The following is a 9,997-nucleotide window of genomic DNA, read 5'->3' on the forward strand; positions in this document are numbered from 1 at the left end:
ATTTTCTCTGACCCACCTCTCCCTCTGCTCTAGACTTCTCTTAGCGTCAGATAGTATCCGTATTCTCTCAACAATATGCTGCCTGATGGTCAGCAGCTTTGAATTGTCAAGTGTGTGATAACGGGTCCGGAATTCGCGCGCGAACACTCGAACCTTGGCGGTAAAATTCCAGCCAGATGTGATGTAGTCAATCACCCATTGAATGCGGGACGCGTACTGTCTTGCCCAGCCTATCTTTATGGCAAGTTGATGCATTCGCCTTTTGGTCTTATGATCAGCCGTTGGTTTTGTTTTATGTTTCGCATCGGCCAAATCTCTCGCTGCATTATACACACAATAATTGATAGCCCAGAGGTCGGATTCACCGGAAAAATGTCCACGAAGCTCGTCATCCATTTCAGCCAGATCTTTAGGCTTGAGAGAAACCTTGGTATTGATGTTTCTCCGGGTCGTAAAGCATCGCTCTTCCTCTATTTGATGCTTGCCCGCGGTTGGTCGTAGTGTCGCCTCTCTTTCTCTGTTTTCGGCTTGTTCTAACTGTGGTAGAGTAGGCGTTCCGCTTACATAGCCCCTTTTACGGAGTAGTTCAGCATGTTTTCGCAGACGTTGCTGCGAAAAGTGCGATAGCTCCGGGTGTTTCTCGCACCACAGAGCATGCAGCTGTGCCATGTAACCCCGTTCACGGGCCACACTCGCATCGTAGCAGTCTAGCAAGTCGTGATTAAGTTGCTCCGTCCACCCAAAGGTCACGAGATCCCACCGATCCATCGCATTGAATCCATTTTCATTGGCTCCCCCAGCTCTAGATTGGTCGGCATTGTTGGCTGACCCATTGTCGGGAGCCCTGCGCGTTCTGTTGTTTTGAATCGCACTTACTACAACTATGTTTGGTGTCGTCATTGTTGTTCCCACGAGAAGCTAGGGAAAGGGGTTCGTCCATCCTTGTAGAACCCCGCAAGCAAGGATAAGGCTGCTTACTCTGAGAGGTCGCCCAGTATCCCAGAGTCACCGTTCTAGACACATCACCCAGGTGCCATTCAGCTTTCGGCACGGTTTTCACACCTCCGCTTGGGGGTTAATTCCTTCGGGACCACCCCTGGACAATTGTCCGCGACTGCCTATTTATTTTTGTAACCATATTCAGCAGAAACCCTTGGTACAGGGACCCTCTATCCGCAACCCGAGGACGCGTTCGGTGGCTTTGTCATAGGCCCTTCGGTTTGATTCTAGAGGAACCAAAACCGAACCAAATGGCGTCGAACCCCTTTCCCTAGCTTCTCGTGGGAACAACAATTACGACACCAAACATAGTTGTAGTAAGTGCGGTTCAAAACAACAGAACGCGCAGGGCTCCCGACAATGGGTCAGCCAACAATGCCGACCAATCTAGAGCTGGGGGAGCCAATGAAAATGGATTCAATGCGATGGATCGGTGGGATCTCGTGACCTTTGGATGGACGGAGCAACTGAATCACGACTTGCTAGACTGCTACGATGCGAGTGTGGCCCGTGAACGGGGTTACATGGCACAGCTGCATGCTCTGTGGTGCGAGAAACACCCGGAGCTATCACACTTTTCGCAGCAACGTCTGCGAAAACATGCTGAACTACTCCGTAAAAGGGGCTATGTAAGCGGAACGCCTACTCTGCCACAGCTAGAACAAGCGGGAAACAGAGAAAGAGAGGCGACACTAAGACCAACCGCGGGCAAGCATCAAATAGAGGAAGAGCGATGCTTTATGACCCGGAGAAACATCAACACCAATGTTTCTCTCAAGCCTTAAGATCTGGCTGAAATGAATGATGAGCTTCGTGGACATTTTTCCGAAGAATCCGACCTTTGGGCTATCAATTATTATGTGTATAATGTAGCGAGAGCTTTGGCCGATGCGAACCGTTAAACAAAACCAACGGCTAATCATAAGACCAAAAGGCGAATGCATCAACTTGCCATAAAGATAGGCTGGGCAAGACAGTACGCGTCCCGCACTCAGTGTGTGGTTGACTACATCACGTCTGGTAGGAATTTTACCGCCAAGTTTCGAAAGTTCGCGCGCGAACTCCAGACCCGTTATCACACACTTAACAAGTCAAAGCTGCTGACCGTCAGACCGCATATTGTTGAGAGAATACGGATACTATCTGATACGAAGAGAAGTCTAGATCGGAGGGAGAGGTGGGTCAGAGAAAATCAAAATTTTTTCTCTGACCCATCTCAACTCTTCCACGATCCTCCAGTTACTGTCAACCACCCACCCAAACCAGATGAGGTCGAAGTATATTGGTCAAAAGTCTACGAAGTGCAGCATAGCCTGGGCGAAGACTCAGAAAATATAAATAGCTTCAAGGAGCTGTATGATGCCCTCATAACACCTGATCAAGAATGCCCATCCATTACTACCGAGGAGGTGAAAAAAGTATTAAGAGGGATGAAGAACTATTCCGCACCGAGACCAGATTCTATCAAAACCTTCTGGTGGAAGAAGTTTCCTTCAACCTATCAGCATTTGGCCCGTATTTTCACCTCATATTTAAAGTCGGAAGAGCCGATTCTGGAGTGATTGGTGGAAGGGCGCACAATACTCCTGCCGAAAATAGGCAACTTAGCTGACCCAAAGAATTACAGGCCAATCACTTGTCTGAACACACTGTATAAGATATTCACAGCTATCCTAAATGATAGGATTGTACGGGCAATTGAACCTGTGTGGCAAGAAATGTATGAACAACGAGGCTCAAAGAAAGGCGTAGCGGGATGTCGGGAGAACCTGCTCATCGATAGATGTGTCTGCAAAGATGCAGTCATTCTACCAGCGTGACCTATCGATGGCCTGGATTGATTATTGGAAAGCTTTCGATTCGACAAATCGTTCAGGTACGAATCCCACATGTAATTAAAAAGAAACGTTCAGTTTTTTTTACCATTGATAACCTCAAACATATTTTAAAGCAAGTTTGTAGTGGAATGTTCTATTGCGATTCTTTATGTACAATTTTACCGAACCGAATATTAAACTTTTTAAAAGTCAAGATTACAATAGAAAATCAGATTCATTTTTCCCAAAATATTTTTTATAGATTAAATATAATTGTTCATGAAAAATGTTGAAACCTAAAAAAATTATTTATTGATAAACTTATATTTTTGACCAAACTTTTTTTCTTATCACTTCTTACCACATTTTTTTAATGATGGGATTTTATTTAAAATATCTTATTTTCTCGAATCTAAGATTCTCTACAACTTCCCTATTCAATTTTTTAAGATTACATTTGTGATGCCTCAAATTATCAACAAATACTTTTGAAAAGAAAAAAATTATCAAACAAATGATAAATATTACTTGAAATTGATTAATTAATTTTCAAAAATTGGATCCACCAAATTTTATTAATTTGGTAACAAGTAATAACAAAACAATTTCTGTACAAAAAATGTTTCTTAAAAATGATTTTTATGTGTTTTAAATTTGTTTAATGTGCAATTATGTTTTCTCGGTTTAACAATACCATCAATAATTTTATTACTGTTATTGAAAGTATATTTAAATACCTTCTTGCATTCCTTGACTACAGCCTCAAGGGAAAATTGGTATTATATGACGTCATAAATTGTCGAATTTCCCAATAATCTTTGTCCCCTTTCTTTGTTTATTAACTAATGAATATATCTTGTTTTTATTGATTTATATAACGAAGAAGTTTTGTACCAAAAAATATCAATTTTCAATAAATAGGACCGAATTTTATATAAAAAAAGAAGAATGAAAAAAACAGTTGAATTTCCGAAATAAAAGATCACTTTTTTGATTTGATTTGGTTTGGTTTGATTTTCTAACAAGAAATATGAATTTCCAATAAAAAAATTTTCTGCCCTTAATAGAAAAGTTCCTTGTTGAAAGCAAGGGATGAATTTTGTATCAAAAAGACGAATTTTGAACAAAACAGTTGCATTTCCAAAAAAATAGGACTTTTTAACAAAATTGTTAAATTTTCAACAACTACAAATTAATCATTTACCAAACAGTTCAGGGAAGAATTATGAACCTACAAACATAAATATTCAACCAATTAATCTAATTTAAAAGAAAAGATTAAACTAAAAAAAAACGGTTGAATTTTGAACCAAATAGTTGGTTTTTAAAGTCAAGCTAAATTTTTTAAGAAGATATTTGAACTTTCAATCCAAACGACGAATCTTCTGTCCAAAAAGACGAATGTTCAAGAAAACAGTTAAATTTACAACGAACGCTTAAAAAAATGTTTTTTTGAATTAACAAAATTTTTATACCATATATCAAATCTAGAATTTATTTACTCTAATAAAGTTTGATTGAGTTAGGCAATGGTGTGTTTGAATCAAATAAATATTTGTTTTGATCAACTAAATATTTGTTTGAACGCACAGCAAAGAAAGAATTTGTTTGACTAAAGCATACATTTTTCTGTGTGAAAACAGATTATTTTTCAAGAAAATAGATAGATTTTTAACAGAGTACTTAAATTTCCAACAAAATAGTTGAATTTTACAACTGAACTGATAAATGCTCAACAACAAAAAAGTTCATTTTTAACAAAGATTTTCAACTTTCAACCAAGTAGTTGAAGTTTCAATAAAATGAATATTCATTCTTAACGGAAAATATATTTGATATTTTACACACAAAAAGACCGCCCGCCTCGTGGAAACATTCTCGTCGCGCGTTGGTTCTTGCGCTTCGAGCTCGATAATGTACTTACCTCGCACTCCACGCTCGGTCTTTATATATTCCTCACACTTGTGCACAGATTTTTTTAAAGTAAAGGTCAAAGCATTGAAAACAGTAATTTGGTGATACTGAATTCTCTTTTATTAATGCTCCTTCGGCTTTTACGAACACATTCTCATCACATATCTCGTGCTTCACACACGAATATGTCCCTCAAATTGTATATCATTTCCATAAATTTATATTATTTCAAAAACAGAATTTGCTCATTTCCAATTTTATTTTTGTGATTTAAACGTTACACATACGTCTGCACATCAGCCTGGCCGTTTTGTATCTCCTAAATTATATCCTAACTACTACTACTACATTTTTTTTAATAGTCAATTGAATTTTCCACCGCATCTTATTCTACATCCCAGTTGTGGTGCCCTATTCCTTCATCTCGTAATAATTCACTAAACAGTCTCTCAAAGCGTCTAGTGTGAAGAGACTACTTACAATGATAGTCCCGCGAAACTCTAATTAGTGTGGGGGGGGGGCGATTAGTTTCAACCGAGAGTCATGTCTAGTTAGTGTTTTATGCTAATAATAAATAGTTGAATTAAAAAATTTAATTTTTAATTTTTATTCTTTTTTTATGCTGTCAAAATTTGAATTTTTGATTTTCCAAGCAGATTTAAAAAGTTTTTATTATAATCTTGCAGGGTACATAAAATATTCATTTTCGTGTATTTTTTGGAATTTTGTAAATGCTATAACTCTAGTAAATTTTGGTTTTATTAAAAAAAGTGATTCGAATAAATTGTTCGTTTTTTTAATATTATGAATATCCGTACAGAAAATTTTTGAATCTTGAAAAAAACTGGTCTAAAAAATATTCAAAATGTGCTCACTTTTTGAATTTTTATCCAAAATATCTGAATATCAAACTTGACCTTCATTTTAAGATAATAATATAGTGTAACAAAGGACAATCCAATCTAAAAATTCTTTCGAAAGTTATCGTGCAAACAAACTAAACAAAAAACCATCCACAAACAGACACATTCGTCAAAACTTGTTTTTCGGATTCAGGGGCTCTCAAAACGTGGACATTTGACAAAAAAGGGGGGAGGCATCAAATTTTACACAAATCTAATACCTTCTCTGATGAGAATGTAAAAAAGTTTCCATTTTAAATAATAAAGAGTCCAATTAACCAAAATGAAGGAAGCAAGAAACTGATTTATAAAAAAATTAAAGGAAACAAAAGTACAGAATTTGACAACATGAGAAATAGTAGGGGGGAATAGTATATGATGCAGGCGGAATACTAGAGGCTTTCAGAGACTATTTTAGGAGACAATTCGGAGATGAAGCTATAGGACACCACAACTGCGATGTTGAACACGATGCGATGGAAAACGCAATTGAGAAAGTCTGTGTCACTGAGGTTAGGGATATAATTAAGCACTTGAAAAACGGTAAGGTATCGAGATGGGATACGTGCCAGACGATTGGAAAAAGGCGATTATCGTACCAATATACAAGAGAAAGGGAGATGAAAGCGATTGCAATAATTACATAGGGACCAGGTTATTAAGTACCGTAAGTAAAATATACTCAAAATACTTATTCGTCGGGTAATGAAAATAACAGAAGCAAAGATTTGGGAAGCCCAAAGTGGGTTTATGCCAGGAAGGTAATGTACGGATCAAATATTTAACATAAGGCAAATTACAGAAAAAAGTTTGAGAGTAAGAAAAAAAAGTTTTCTGTGCATTTTTTGACCTAGAAAAAGCTTTTAACAATGTAGATAGAAGTAAACTTTAGGAAGTCCTGAAAGAGTATGGAGTCAATGGATGGATCCTACAAGCTATAAAAACAATATATACAGGTAGCAAAGCGAGTATAAGGGTGAATGGAAAATTGAGTGACTGTTTCGATATTATTCAAGGAGTTAGGCAAGGATACGTTATGTCTTCATGGTTATTTATATTATTTATGGACACGTGTTTAAGAATGGCTCTGTTTGACGACGAGGGTGTGGATCTCGAAATAGTAAGGGTACGTGGGGTAGCGTTCGCAGATGATAAGGTTGTTACGGTAGAGTCAATCGAAGACTTACAAAGAATGTTGAATAAACTGGATGCAAGCAAGAAGAGCATTGGCCTCAAAATTAACGCAAATAAAACAAAAACTATGGTGTTCGAAGGAAAGAGTTAGAAAACGCTATGCAATATTTTATTAAGTGATGAGAGAATTGAACAAGTTGATAAGTTCGTATACCTTGGTAACTTATTTACTAGGGACGGGAAGAAGGGTGAGGAATTAAATAGACGCATAAACGAAGGTAAGAAGGTTATTGGTAGAGCAGGTCCCCTTATCAGAAGTAAAAATATATCAAATAAATCGAAAATGGCAATACATAATTCTATATTTGTACCGACTGTACTATACGGTAGCGTGACATGGACTTATCAAGAAAAATATAAGAGTAAAATTAACGCAATTGACATCAGATTCATGCGCATAGTATGCGGGAAAACTCTGATGGACAAAGTAAGTAACGAGATAATTCTATAATAATGTGGTGCAGAAGATACGCTAGTAGATACATGGGAAAGAAATCGGTTAAGATGATTCAGGCATGTTGAGAGAATGCCAAATGAACGACTTACGAAACAAGTATATCGAGGTAAAGTAAATGGCAGCGTGCCCATAGTTAGACCGTGGAAAGAATGGTTAGATTGTGTGAATGACACCCTAGTTAGAAGAGACATAAGAAGTCACAGAAACACGAGAGCCTGCATGAAAAAATGCATGGACATAAAAGAAGCTAGAGAAGTATGCCAGGACAGGAAAGTATGCCGGGAAATAGTTAATAAAAAGAGTATCAGTAGAGTGAATGACGCCTGAAAGAAAAGACCTTGGTTACTAATGGACCCAAGTGAGGAACCTGACATAACGACTTTGTGAGACTCTTCCATTGGGGTGATTGCTAGAGAGATTGATCAGCAACCTGGGTCGAAGCAGTGTTGCGGAACGAACGTGTTATTTACATAAATAACACGAGAATTCTGGATCAATCTGAAAATTCTCTATTCTTTCCACACACTACTCCTTTCCCCCACCGAGTGAGTCACGCCTACCCCGAAAGGGAAATGGCTTAATGGTGTAATAATAATAATAATATTTTTATCCCATATAAAAAACAGGTAACTGTTATCAAGTAAGCCGAATTTTAGAAAAATATTTAAATTCTCAACAAAATAAGATAAATTTGTAATCAAATAGTTTCATTTTTAACCCATAAAGATTTAATCTCTAAAAGAAATATGAATTTTCACCAAAAAGTTTTTCTTTCAAGAAATAAAAAAAGAATTTTTTATACGAACTGAAATATGAATTTTCATCAAAAATGTTAATTTTTAACCAAATATAGTTGAACTTTCTGCCAAAGATTTTTCAACCCAAAAAGACCAATTTCTAACCAAATCGTTCAATCTTAGACCAATAGTGTTTTCTCACTCTTTCCTTCGAACACCATAGTTTTTGTTTTATTTGCGTTAATTTTGAGGCCCATGCTCTTCATGCTTGCATCTAGTTTATTCAACATTCTTTGTAAGTCTTCGATAGACTCTGCCATAACAACCTTATCATATGCGAACGCTAACCCACGTACCCTTACTGTTTCGCGATCCACACCCTCTTCGTCGAAGAGAGCCATTCTTAAACACTTGTCCATAAATAATATAAATAACCATGAAGACATAACGCATCCTTGTCTAGCTCCTTGAATAATATCGAAACAGTTACTTAGTTTCCTATTCCCTCTTACACTCGCTTTGCTACCTGTATATATTGTTTTTATAGCTTGTAGGATCCATCCATTGACTCCATACTCTTTCAGAATTTCCCAAAGTTTACTTCTATCTACCTTGTCAAAAGCTTTTTCTAGGTAAACAAATGCACAGAAAACTTTTTTTCCTACTCTCAAACGTTTTTCTGTTATTTTCCTTAAGCTAAATATTTGATTCGTACATGACCTTCCTGGCATAAACCCACTCTGGACTTCCCAAATCTTTGCTTCTGTTATTTTTATTTCCCCACGAATAAGTATTTTTGAATATATTTTACTTACGGTGCTTAATAAGCTAATCCTTCTGTAATTATTTCACTCGCTTTTATCTCTCTTTCTCTTGTATATTGGTACGATAATGGCTTTTTTCCAATCATCTGGGACGTCTCCCATCTCGAAACATAAATTTATCAATTCGCACAGTCTATGTGGTATGCACGCGCCACCGTGTTTAAGCATTTCGGCGTTAATACCGTCTACCCCGGCAGCCTTGCCGTTTTTCAAGTTCTTAATTATATCCCTAAGCTCAGTGACACAGACTTTTTTAATTGAGTTTTCCATCGCATCGTGTTCAACATCGCAGTTGTGGTGTCCTATAGCTTCATCTCCGAATTGTCTCCTAAAATAGTCTCTGAAAGCCTCTGGTATTCCGCCTGCATCATATACCATTCCCCCCTACTATTTCTCATGTTGTCAAATTCTGTACTTTTGTTTCCTTTCATTTTTTTATAAAGTAGTTTCCTGCTTCCTTCAAAGTCGTTTTGTATTTTTATCTCTTCTTCTGCTCTAATTGTATATTTACTTTCTTTAACTAATCATTTAAGTATCCTGTTTTCGCGTCTATAATCGTTTCTACGTCCATTTTTTTCCTCATTGCTAAGACCTGCGATGTTCAAAGTTCTCTTGTACGCTTCTCTTTTTGCTTTTTGGGCAGCCTGAGTTTCATCATTCCACCACGCATCACCAGAAATTCTTCCTAGAACTGCGGTACCATACACTTCGATCGTACATCTAACAAGGATATCCCGTAACATTGTCCAGGCGCCCTCTATATCTTTGTTTTTTATACGGTCCTCCCATGTTGCCCTATCTATGCTTTCGATTATCTTATTTTGGAAATCTATTCGCACATCCGGTTTCTGTAGGTTCTCAATTTTGATTCGCGTTTGTTTTGCTTTCTTGGTTTTCTTTTTTCTCCATCCCCGACCTAAGTTAATTTTTGAGATCAGAAGGTAATGATCAGTATTGCATTCAGGACCCCTCATGACTCTTGTATCTTTGAGTAACTCCCTTAGTCTTTCATCCGCAACAACAAAGTCAATTATAGTGCGACTATTTCCTGTAGACCAGGTGTACATGTGGATCATTTTATGCCTAAACCAAGTATTTGTAATAAACAGACCCCTTTCTAAGCATAGACCAACTAATTTACCTCCGTTATAGT

Source organism: Belonocnema kinseyi, chromosome 4 (genome assembly GCF_010883055.1).
Source record: "Belonocnema kinseyi isolate 2016_QV_RU_SX_M_011 chromosome 4, B_treatae_v1, whole genome shotgun sequence".
In the NCBI taxonomy this organism is placed as follows: Eukaryota; Metazoa; Arthropoda; class Insecta; order Hymenoptera; family Cynipidae; genus Belonocnema; species Belonocnema kinseyi.